This window comes from Arachis stenosperma, chromosome 6, assembly GCF_014773155.1.
Source record: "Arachis stenosperma cultivar V10309 chromosome 6, arast.V10309.gnm1.PFL2, whole genome shotgun sequence".
In the NCBI taxonomy this organism is placed as follows: domain Eukaryota; kingdom Viridiplantae; phylum Streptophyta; class Magnoliopsida; order Fabales; family Fabaceae; genus Arachis; species Arachis stenosperma.
The window spans coordinates 77,300,295-77,311,181 of record NC_080382.1 but is presented as its reverse complement, the minus strand read 5'-3'; the positions used below and the strand labels follow the sequence as shown (position 1 = coordinate 77,311,181).

Below are 10,887 nucleotides of genomic sequence, written 5' to 3'. Positions count from 1 at the left end.
CAGATCGCGAAAGTCACGCGTCCGCGTGGGTCACGCGGTCGCGTCATCTGGAGTTTTGCTCTTCCACGCAATCTCGTCAGTCACGCATCCGCGTCAGTTGTGTTTCGCGTAAGTCACAGGTTTGTGGCATCCATGCGCTTGCGTCGATGCTTTTTGCGCTAAGCACGCGTCTGCGTCGCCAACGCTTCGCGTCGCTGCTTTTCTTCAAAAACTCCATTTTATACTTTCCTTCCATTTTTGTATGTTTCCTTTCCATCTTTTAAGTCATTCCTGCCCTATAAAGCCTGAAAGTACTCAACACAGAGATCACGGCATCGAATGGTAATAAAGGAAAATTAATTTCACTATTTCTACAGCATATGAAACATGTTTTCACTTATGTCATATAACAAGGAAGGAATTGTAAAACCATGCAAATTCATATGAATAAGTGGGTGAAGAATTGATAAAATCACTCAATTGGGCACAAGATAAATCACAAAATAGTGGTTTATCACTGGCCCACTTGTGCCTCCAAATTCCAAATGGAGGACCATGTTTCATTCATGAAACTTAGAATGGCCTTAGATAGATCAGAGACTATGTTTGCTAAGCTAGAGGGACTCTGCTCAGAATTCTCTGTCTGTTACTGAGAGGATAATGGAAAGGCTTGCTATTGCTAAACCTATTTCTTCCACCAAAGCCTTGTTGGGGCTTTTGTTGATCCTTCCATGAGAGATTTGGATGATTTCTCCATGAGAGATCATAGGTGTTTCCATAGGCTTCACCCATGTAATTCAGCTCTGCCATAACAGGGTTCTCAGGATCATAAGCTTCTTCTTCAAAAGATGCTTTTTTAGTACTGTTGGATGCATTTTGCAATCCATTCAGACTCTCAGAAATCATATTGACTTGCTTAGTCAACATTTTGTTCTGAGCCAATATGGCATTCAGAGCATCAATTTCAAGAACTCCCTTCCTTTGAGGCGTGCCATTACTCACAGGATTCCTTTCTGAAGTGTACATGAACTAGTTATTTGCAACCATGTCAATGACTTCCTGAGCTTCTGCAGGCATCTTCTTTAGGTGAATATATCCACCTACAGAATGGTCCAATGACATCTTAGACAATTCAGACAGACCATCATAGTATATATCCAGGATGGTCCATTCTGAAAGCATGTCAGAAGGACAATTTTTGGTCAGTTGCTTGTATCTTTCCCAAGCTTCATAGAGGGATTCACCTTCTTTCTGTCTAAAGGATTGAACATCCACTCTAAGCTTGCTCAGCTTTTGAGGAGGAAAGAACTTGGCTAAGAAAGCCGTGACTAGCTTATCCCAAGAGTTTAGGCTATCTTTAGGTTGAGAGTCCAACCATACTCTAGCTCTGTCTCTTACAGCAAAAGGGAAAAGCATAAGCCTGTAGAGCTCGGGATCAACCCCATTGGTCTTAGCAGTATCACAGATCTGCAAGAATTCAGTTAAGAACTGAAAAGGATCTTCTGATGGAAGTCCATAAAACTTACAATTCTGTTGCATTAGAGAAACTAATTGAGGCTTTAGCTCAAAATTGTTTGCTCCAATGGCAGGGATTGAGATGCTTCTTCCATGTAAGTTGGAATTTGGTGCAGTAAAGTCACCAAGCATCTTCCTTGCATTGTTGTTGGGTTCGGCCATGTCTCCTTCTTTTTCGAGATTCTCTGTAAGGTTTTCTCTGAATTGTTGTGCTTTAGCTTCTCTTAGCTTCTTCTTCAAAGTCCTTTCAGGTTCAGGATCTGATTCAACAAGAATGTCCTTGTCCATGCTCCTGCTCATATGAAAAAGAAGAGAACAGAAAAGAAGAGGAATCCTCTATGACACAGTATAGAGATTCCTTTATGTGAGTAGAAGAAGAAAAGAATAAAAGAAGGAGGAGAAAAATTCGAACACAGAGGAGAAGAGAGGGTTCGAATTTTTTTTTAGATGAAGAGAAGTGTTAGTAAATGAACAAATAAATAGAAGGAGATGAGAGAGAGGAGTTTTCAAAAATTATTTTGAAAAATGGTTAGTGATTTTCGAAAATTAGAGATAAAAAAGTGGTTAGGTGGTTTTGAAAAAGATAAGAAATAGTAAAACAAACAAGAAGTTGATTAGTTAGTTGAAAAAGATTTCAAAATCAATTTTGAAAAAATAAGAAGTTAGAAAAGATTTTGAAATTGATTTTGAAAAAGATATGATTTGAAAAAGATTTGTTTGAAAAAAATATGATTGAAATTTATTTTGAAAAAGATTTGAAAAGGGAATTAAAAAGTTTTGATTTTTTTAAAAATTAAAATTGATTACTTGACTAACAAGAAACTAAAAGATATGATTCTAGAATTTAAAGATTGAACCTTTCTTAACAAGAAAGTAACAAACTTCAAATTTTTGAATCAGTGTAAGAAAAAGATTTTGAAAAAAAAAATTTAAAATTTTCGAAAACATTAAGAAAAAATGAAAAAGATTTGATTTTTGAAAAATATTTGAAAGGATAAGATTTTTAAAAATGAAATCTTGACTTGACTAACAAGAAACAACTTATTTTAAAATTTTTTTACTAAGTCAACCCAAATATTTCGAAAATTATGAGTAAAATAAGGAAAAGATATTTTTTTATTTTTTAATTTTTAATGAGGAGAGAGAAAAACACAAAGATGACTCAAAACATGAAAATTTTGGATCAAAACACATGATGCATTCAAGAACACTATGAATGTCAAGATGAACACCAAGAACACTTTGAAGATCACGATGAACATCAAGAACTTTTTTTTGAAAAATTTTCAAGGAAAGAAAAACATTCAAGACACCAAACTTAGAGATTTTTCATGTTTAAACACTATGAATGCAAAAATGCATATGAAAAACAACAAAAGACACAAAACAAGAAAATATGAAAGATCAAACAAGAAGACTTACTAAGAACAACTTGAAGATCATGAAGAACACATGCATGAGTTTTCGAAAAATACACAAATTTTAAAAACATACAATTGATGCCAAACTTAAAAATTTACACTAGACTCAAACAAGAAACACAAAATTATTTTTGATTTTATGATTTTATAAATTTTTTTTCGAAAATTATTTTTTTGAAAAAGAATGAAAAAAAAAGAAAATTTTTGAAAGATTTTTGAAAACTTTTTGAAAATAAAATAGTGGTTAAAGCAAAAAGAAAATTACCTAATCTGAGCAACAAGATGAACTGTCAGTTGTCCGAACTCGAACAATCCCCAGCAACAGCGCTAAAAACTTGGTGCACGAAATTGTGATCTCAATGGCGCCAACAACTTGGTACGCACAATTGTAATCTCAACTCTTTGTCACAACTTCGCACAACTAACCAGCAAGTGCACTGGATCGTCCAAGTAATAAACCTTACGTGAGTAAGGGTCGATCCCACGGAGATTGTTGGCTTGAAGCAAGCTATGGTCACCTTGTAAAACTCAGTCAGACGGATTCAAATGGTTTTAGAGTTTTGATAATTAATAGATAAATAAAACATAAAATAAAGATAGAGATACTTATGTAAATCATTGGTGGGAATTTCAGATAAGTGTGTGGAGATGCTTTATCCCTTTTGAATTTCTGCTTTCCTACTGCCTTCATCCAATCCTTTACACTCCTTCCTATGGAAAGCTGTATGTTGGGTATCACTATTGTCAATGGCTGCTTCCCGTCCTCTCAGTGAAAATGGTCCTCTACGGTTTTTGTACGGCTAATCAACTGTCGGATTGCTCGTCTCGGATGAAAAGTACCATGCACAGATATCGTATGGCTAATCAACTGTTGGTTCTCGATCGTGTAGGAATAGGATTTACTATCCTTTTGCATCTATCACCACACCCTACAGTTGCGAGTTTGAAGCTCGTCATAGTCATCCCATCCCAGATCCTACTCAGAATACCACAGACAAGGTTTAGACTTTCCGAATCTCAAGAATGCTGCCAATTTATTCTAGCTTATACCACGGAGGTTCCAGTCTAATATTCAGATGCCCCATTGTCAGAGGGATTCGATGTGAATCGTTGATTAGAAACCCAAGAGATATGCATTCAAGCTTGTCTTCATGTAGAACGGAAGTGGTTGTCAATCACGCGTTCATAAGTGAGAATGGTGATGAGCGTCACATAATCATCACATTCATCATGTTCTTGTGTGCGAATGAATATCTTAAAATAAGAATAAGCATGAATTGAATAGAAAACAGTAGTACTTTACATTAATACTCGAGGAACAGCAGAGCTCCACTCCTTAATCTATGGTGTGTAGAAACTCCACCGTTGAAAATATATAAGTGAAAATAGGGTAGGCATGGCCGAATGGCCAGCCCCCCATAAAAGTTTAAGATAGCATAAAACTGATCAAAGATCCCTAATACAATAGTAAAATGTTCTATTTATACTAAACTAGTTACTAGGGTTACAGAAATGAGTAAATGATGCAGAAATTCACTTCCGGGCCCACTTGGTGTGTGCTTGGGCTGAGCGTTGAAGCCTTCACGTGTAAAGGTTTTTTTTGGAGTTAAACACTAGTTTGTAACTTGTTTCTGATGATTGACTCTGGCTTGCAACTTGTTTCTGGCATTTAAGGCCAGAATAGGCCAGAAAGCTGGCGTTAAACACCAGTTTGCGTTGTCTAAACTCGGGCAAAATATGCACTATTATATATTTCTGGAAATCTCTGGATGTCTACTTTCCAACGCAGTTGAGAGCGCGCCATTTGAGCATCTGTAGCTCCAAAAATTTCATTTCGAGTGCAGGGAGGTCAGAATCCAACAGCATCAGCAGTCCTTTGTCAGCCTCTGAATAAGATTTTTGCTTAGGTCCCTCAATTTCAGTCAGAAAATACCTGAAATCACAGAAAAACACAGAAATTCAAAGTAAAGTCCAGAAATGTAAATTTTGCTTAAAAACTAATAAAAATATACTAAAAACTAACTAAATCATACTAAAAACTATGTAAAAACAATACCAAAAAGCGTATAAATTATCCGCTCATCAACTATTCATGATCACTATTATTAAAAATTAACTTAAAACCCAATTAAAAACTAATTAAAAGGATAACTAATTAAAATGGAAACAACTAGAAAATTAATAACGTATGAGTGATTATTGGGTTGCCTCCCAACAAGTGTTTCTTTAATGTCTTTAGATGGACTGCACTGTACTTACCTTAGTAACAGTGTTGAGCCTCCTGGCTCTATATCTCCTTCAAGATAATGCTTAATTCTCTGTCCATTGACAGTGACCCTATTTTCAAGATCTTTTCCTGAAAGTTATATGTGTCCGTAAGGTGATACCCTTGTAATCACATACGGTCCCATCTTGCGGGATTTGAGTTTCCGAGGAAATAATCTGAGCCTTGAGCTGAAGAGCAGAACTTTCTGTCCGAGTTCAAAGACTCTGAAAGCTATCTTTCTATCATGCTACCTCCTTGCCTTTTCCTTATAGATATTCGCATTTTCAAATACATCTAAGCGGAATTCATCCAACTCATTTAGTTGGAGCAACCATTTTTCTCCTACTACTTTAGCATTGAGGTTGATGAATCTAGTGGAACAATAGGCCTTGTGTTCTAGTTCCACTGGAAAATGACATGACTTCCCATATAATAATTGAAATAGTGAAGTTCTGATGGGGATTTTGAAAGCTGTTTTGTATACCCACAAAGCATCATCAAGCTTTCTAGCCCAATCCTTTATAGAGGCACTTACTGTCTTCTCTAGGATTAGCTTTAGTTTTATATTTAAGACTTCAGCTTCCTATTCATTACGGGATGATATGGTGTTGCCACTTTATGGCAAACTCTGTATCGGCTTAAGATAGAATCCGGCTGTCTGTTGAAGAAATGAGTTCCTCCATCACTAATTAGTGTCCTAGGGACACCAAATCTGCTGAAGATGTTCTTTTGGATAAACTTCAATACTACTTTAGTGTCATTGGTGGGTGTTGCTATTGCTTCAACTCATTTAGACACATAATCTACTGCCACAAGGATGTAGATGTTTGAGTATGAAGGTGGGAATGGTCCCATGAAATCTATGCCCCATACGTCAAACAACTCAATCTCTAGGATCCCTTGCTGAGGTATACTATGACTACGAGGAAGACTGCTAGCCTTTTGGCAACTATCACAGTTACAGATGAACTCTCTAGAATCCTTAAAGAGAGTAGGCCAGTAAAAGCCACTTTGGAGTACCTTGGTGGCTGTCCGCTCACCTTCAAAATGTCCTCCATAGTCAGAGCGATGGCAATGCCATAGAATTCTCTGTGCCTCTTCATCAGACACACAGCATCGGATTATTCCATCAGAGCATCTCTTAAAGAGATTTGGCTCATCCCATAGGTAATATTTTGCATCATGCATGAGATTCTAGGCTTGCTGCCTGGTAAACTCCTTGGGAATGAACCATATAGCCTTATAGTTTGCAATGTCTGCAAACCAAGGCACTGTTCAGATGGCATAGAGTTCCTCATTGATGCACGAAAATTTGTCTCTCAACAAATTTCCCTTCGGCAAGTATACCGAATTGTGGTCAAGTAAAAATTCACAATAGAATGAGGTCGAATCCCACAGGGATTGATTGGTGAAGAAACTTTAATTGGAGGAATGTTCTAGTTGAGCTAAGCAGAAGTTGAGTTGATAATTGCAAAAAAATAAATGGTAGGAAAGCAAATGACAGAAAATGTAAATGCTGGAAATAAATGGCAGAATGTAAATTGCATAAAGTAAATTACAGAATCTTAAATGGGGATTTGGGGAAATAAACATAAAAGTAAATGGCAAAAGGTAAAGAGAATGGGTAAGATCAGAAATGGGGGATTCATTGGGCTTAGGAGATGTTGCATTCTCCGGATCAAGTTCATTCTCATCTCTTCCTCAATCAATGCATTCACTGATCTCCTTGGCAATCTTAAGTTATTGGATCCCAATTCCTAGGCAACCCAATCTCTCTAATATTGAACAATTGCCCAATTCCTTGATTTAATTGCTCATGTAAATTTCACAATGTTTGCTTGAATCAAGATGTAAGTATATTTTTACCCAAAAATTGCTTATTTACTAAGAAAATGCATGAAACTACCCAAAAATAGTAAAGAAAAGGTTAGTGAAACTGGCCAAGATGCCCTGGAATCACAACACCAAACTTAAAGCTTACTTGTCCCTAAGCAAGTACTGAAGCATGATGAGCGGATAATTTGTACGCTTTTTGGCATTGTTTTTAGTATGTTTCTAGTCGGATTTAGTTAGTTTTTAGTATATTTTTATTAGTTTTTAGTTAAAATTCACTTTTCTGGACTTTACTATGAGTTTGTGTGTTTTTCTGTGATTTTAGGTATTTTATGGCTGAAATTGAGGGATCTGAGCAAAAATCTGATTCAGAGACTGAAAAGGACTGCAGATGCTGTTGGATTCTGACCTCCCTGCACTCGAAGTGGATTTTCTGGAGCTACAGAAGCCCAATTGGCGCGCTCTTAATGGTGTTGGAAAGTAGACATCTTGGGCTTTCCAGAAATATATGATAGTCCATACGTTGCCCAAGATATGATGGCCCAAACCGGCGTTCAAAGTCACCTTCAGAATTTCCAGCGTTAAACGCCGGAACTGGCACCAAAGTGGGAGTTAAACGCCCAAACTGGCACAAAAGCTGGCGTTTAACTCCAAGAGAAGTCTCTACATGAAAATGCTACAATGCTCAGCCCAAGCACACACCAAGTGGGCCCGGAAGTGGAGTTTTATGTCATTTACTCATCTTTGTAATTCTTAAGCTACTAGTTCCCTATAAATAGGACCTTTTACTATTGTATTTTCATCTTTTGATCACTTTAGATCTAAGATCATTTGGGGGCTGGCCTCACGGTCATGCCTAGACCTTGTTCTTATGTATTTTCAACGGTGGAGTTTCTACACACCATAGATTAAGGTGTGGAGCTCTGTTGTACCTCGAGTATTAATGCAATTACTATTGTTCTTCTATTCAATTCGGCTTGTTCTTGTTCCAAGATATCACTTGTTCCTCAACTTGATGAATGTGATGATCCGTGACACTCATCATCATTCTCACCTATGAACGTGTAACTGACAACCACCTCCATTCTACCTTAGATTGGGTGGATATCTCTTGGATTCCTGATACACGACGCATGGTTGCTGCTCGCCTGACAAACGAGCGCTCGCCTGACAACCGAGCCATCCATTCCGTGAGATCAGAGTCTTTGTGGTATAAGCCAGAATTGATGGCGGCATTCAAGAGAATCCGGAAGGTCTAAACCTTGTCTGTGGTATTCTGAGTAGGATTCAATGATTGAATGACTGTGACGAGCTTCAAACTCGCGATTGTGGGGTGTTAGTGACAGACGCAAAAGAATCACTGGATTCTATTCTGACATGATCGAGAACCGACAGTTGGATAGCCGTGCCGTGACAGGGTGCGTTGAACCTTTCCACTGAGAGGATGGGAGGTAGCCACTGACAACGGTGAAACCCTTGCATACAGCTTGCCATGGAAATGAGTAAGAAGGATTGGATGAAGACAGTAGGAAAGCAGAGAGACGGAAGGGACAAAGCATCTCCATTCGCTTATCTGAAGTTCTCACCAATGAATTGCATAAGTATCTCTATCTTTATCTTTATGCTTTATTCATATATCATCCATAACCATTTGAGTCTGCCTGACTGAGATTTACAAGGTGACCATAGCTTGCTTCATACCAACAATCTCCGTGGGATCGACCCTTACTCGTGTAAGGTTTATTACTTGGACGACCCAGTGCACTTGCTGGTTAGTTGTGCGAAGTTGTGATGCCATGGTATTGAGCACCAAGTCTTTGGGGCCATTACTATGGATTATTTGAGTTGTAAAAAGAAGTGATCACAATTTCGTGCACCAAGTTTTTGGCGCCGTTGCCGGGGATTGTTCGAGTTTTCGGCAAGCTTTTGGTCCGGTAACATCAGTGCCAAATTTTCGATCCGGCAACAGCACCAAGTTTTTGGCGCCGTTGCCGGGGATTGTTTCGAGTATGGACAACTGACGGCTCATCTTGTTGCTTAGATTAGGTATTTTATTTTTTTCAGAATTTCTTTAATAATGAATTCTAGAGTTTCATGATGATCTGTTGAAGTCTGGCTGGCTGTGAAGCCATGTCTAATCTTATTGGACCGAGGTTTCAACCTATCATCACAAGAGCTTGTTGATTTCTATCAATCTTGCTGTTGGAGCAATGATCTGCTGAGGCTTGGCTGGCCATTGGCCATGTCTAGTGTTTTGGACCGGAGCTTCCTTTGAAAGCTCGGCTGGCTGTGAAGCCATGTCTAATTCCTGGACCGGAGTCTTAGACTAGCATTGCAATGATTCCTGGAATTCTCATTAAGAATTCTGAAACCTTTATTTTCTTCTTTTCATATAATTTTCGAAAAAGCACAAAAAAATTACAAAATCATAAAAACCAAAAAAATATTTTATGTTTCTTGTTTGAGTCTAGTGTCTTATTTTAAGTTTGGTGTCTTGCATGCATTGTTTATTTGATCTTGGTTCTATTTTCAAGTCAATAATACAAAGAACTGAAGATTCAGTACATGCAGTAGAGGAATTATACAGAAAAAGCTGGGCGTTCAAAACGCCTAGTGAAGAAGGAAACCTGGCGTTTAAACGCCCAAAAGGGTAGCATTTTGGGCGTTAAACACCAGAATGGATACCATTCTGGGCGTTTAATGCCAGGATGGCACAAGAGGGAAGATTCTGTTTTCAAATCAAATTTTTTTGCAAATTTTCAAAATTTTTTTCAAAATCAAATCTTTTTCAAATCACATCTTTTCAATCAAATCTTTTTCAAAATCAATTTCTTTCCATTTTCAAAAATACTTGCTATCAATTAATGATTTGATTCAACATTTCAAGTATGTTGCCTTTTCTGTTGAGAAAGGTTTAAAGTTTGAATCATATCTTTTCTTGTTAGCCAAGTCATTAATTTTTAAAATCTAATCTTTTTAAAATTGTTTTTCAAATCATATCTTTTCAATCATATCTTTTTGATTTCCAATCTCAAAATCTTTTTCAAAAATCACTTGATTTCTTCCCACTCTTAGTTTTCGAAAATTATCAATCAATTTTTCAAAATGTTTTCAAAATCTTTTACTTGATTTTCGAAAATTTCTTCCCCTCTTCACACATCCTTCTATTTATGGAGTAACACTCCTCCTCAATGCACAATTCGAACTCTATCTTTCTAAGTTCGAATTCTTCTACCTCTTCTTTCTATTTTTCTGTTCCTCTGACACCTCAAGGAGTCTCTATACTGTGACATAGAGGATTCCATATTTTCTTGTTCTCTTCTCTTTCATATGAGCAGGAACAAAGACAAAGGCATTCTTGTTGAGGCTGATCCTGAACTTGAAAGGACCTTGAAGTGAAAGCTAAGAGAAGCTAAGGCACAACTCTCTGTAGAGGACCTAACAGAAATATTCAAAAAAGAAGAACCCATGGCAGCCAAAAACAACAACAATGCCAACAATGCAAGGAAGGTGCTGGGTGACTTTACTGCACCTACTCCCGACTTCTATGGGAGAAGCATCTCTATCCCTGCCATTGGAGCAAACAACTTTGAGCTTAAGCCTCAATTAGTTTCTCTAATGCAACAGAATTGCAAGTTCCATGGACTTCCATTGGAAGATCCTCATCAGTTTTTAGCTGAGTTCTTGCAAATCTGTGACACTGTCAAGACTAATGGGGTTGACCCTGAGGTCTACAGACTTATGCTATTCCCTTTTGCTGTAAGAGACAGAGCTAGAATATGGTTGGATTCACAACCTAAAGAAAGCCTGAACTCTTGGGAAAAGCTAGTCAATGCCTTCTTGGCAAAGTTCTTTCCACCTCAAAAATTGAGT

The 10,887-nt window shown here is 37.5% G+C and overlaps 1 non-coding gene across 1 annotated transcript; it reads left to right on the top strand.

The window, feature by feature from the left end:
* The first annotated feature begins 1,155 nt into the window (after positions 1-1,155).
* On the top strand, positions 1,156-1,263 carry LOC130937535 (small nucleolar RNA R71). The gene has a single exon (XR_009068750.1). It is a non-coding gene; the product is annotated as a small nucleolar RNA R71 (small nucleolar RNA).
* Positions 1,264-10,887: the final 9,624 nt, after the last annotated feature.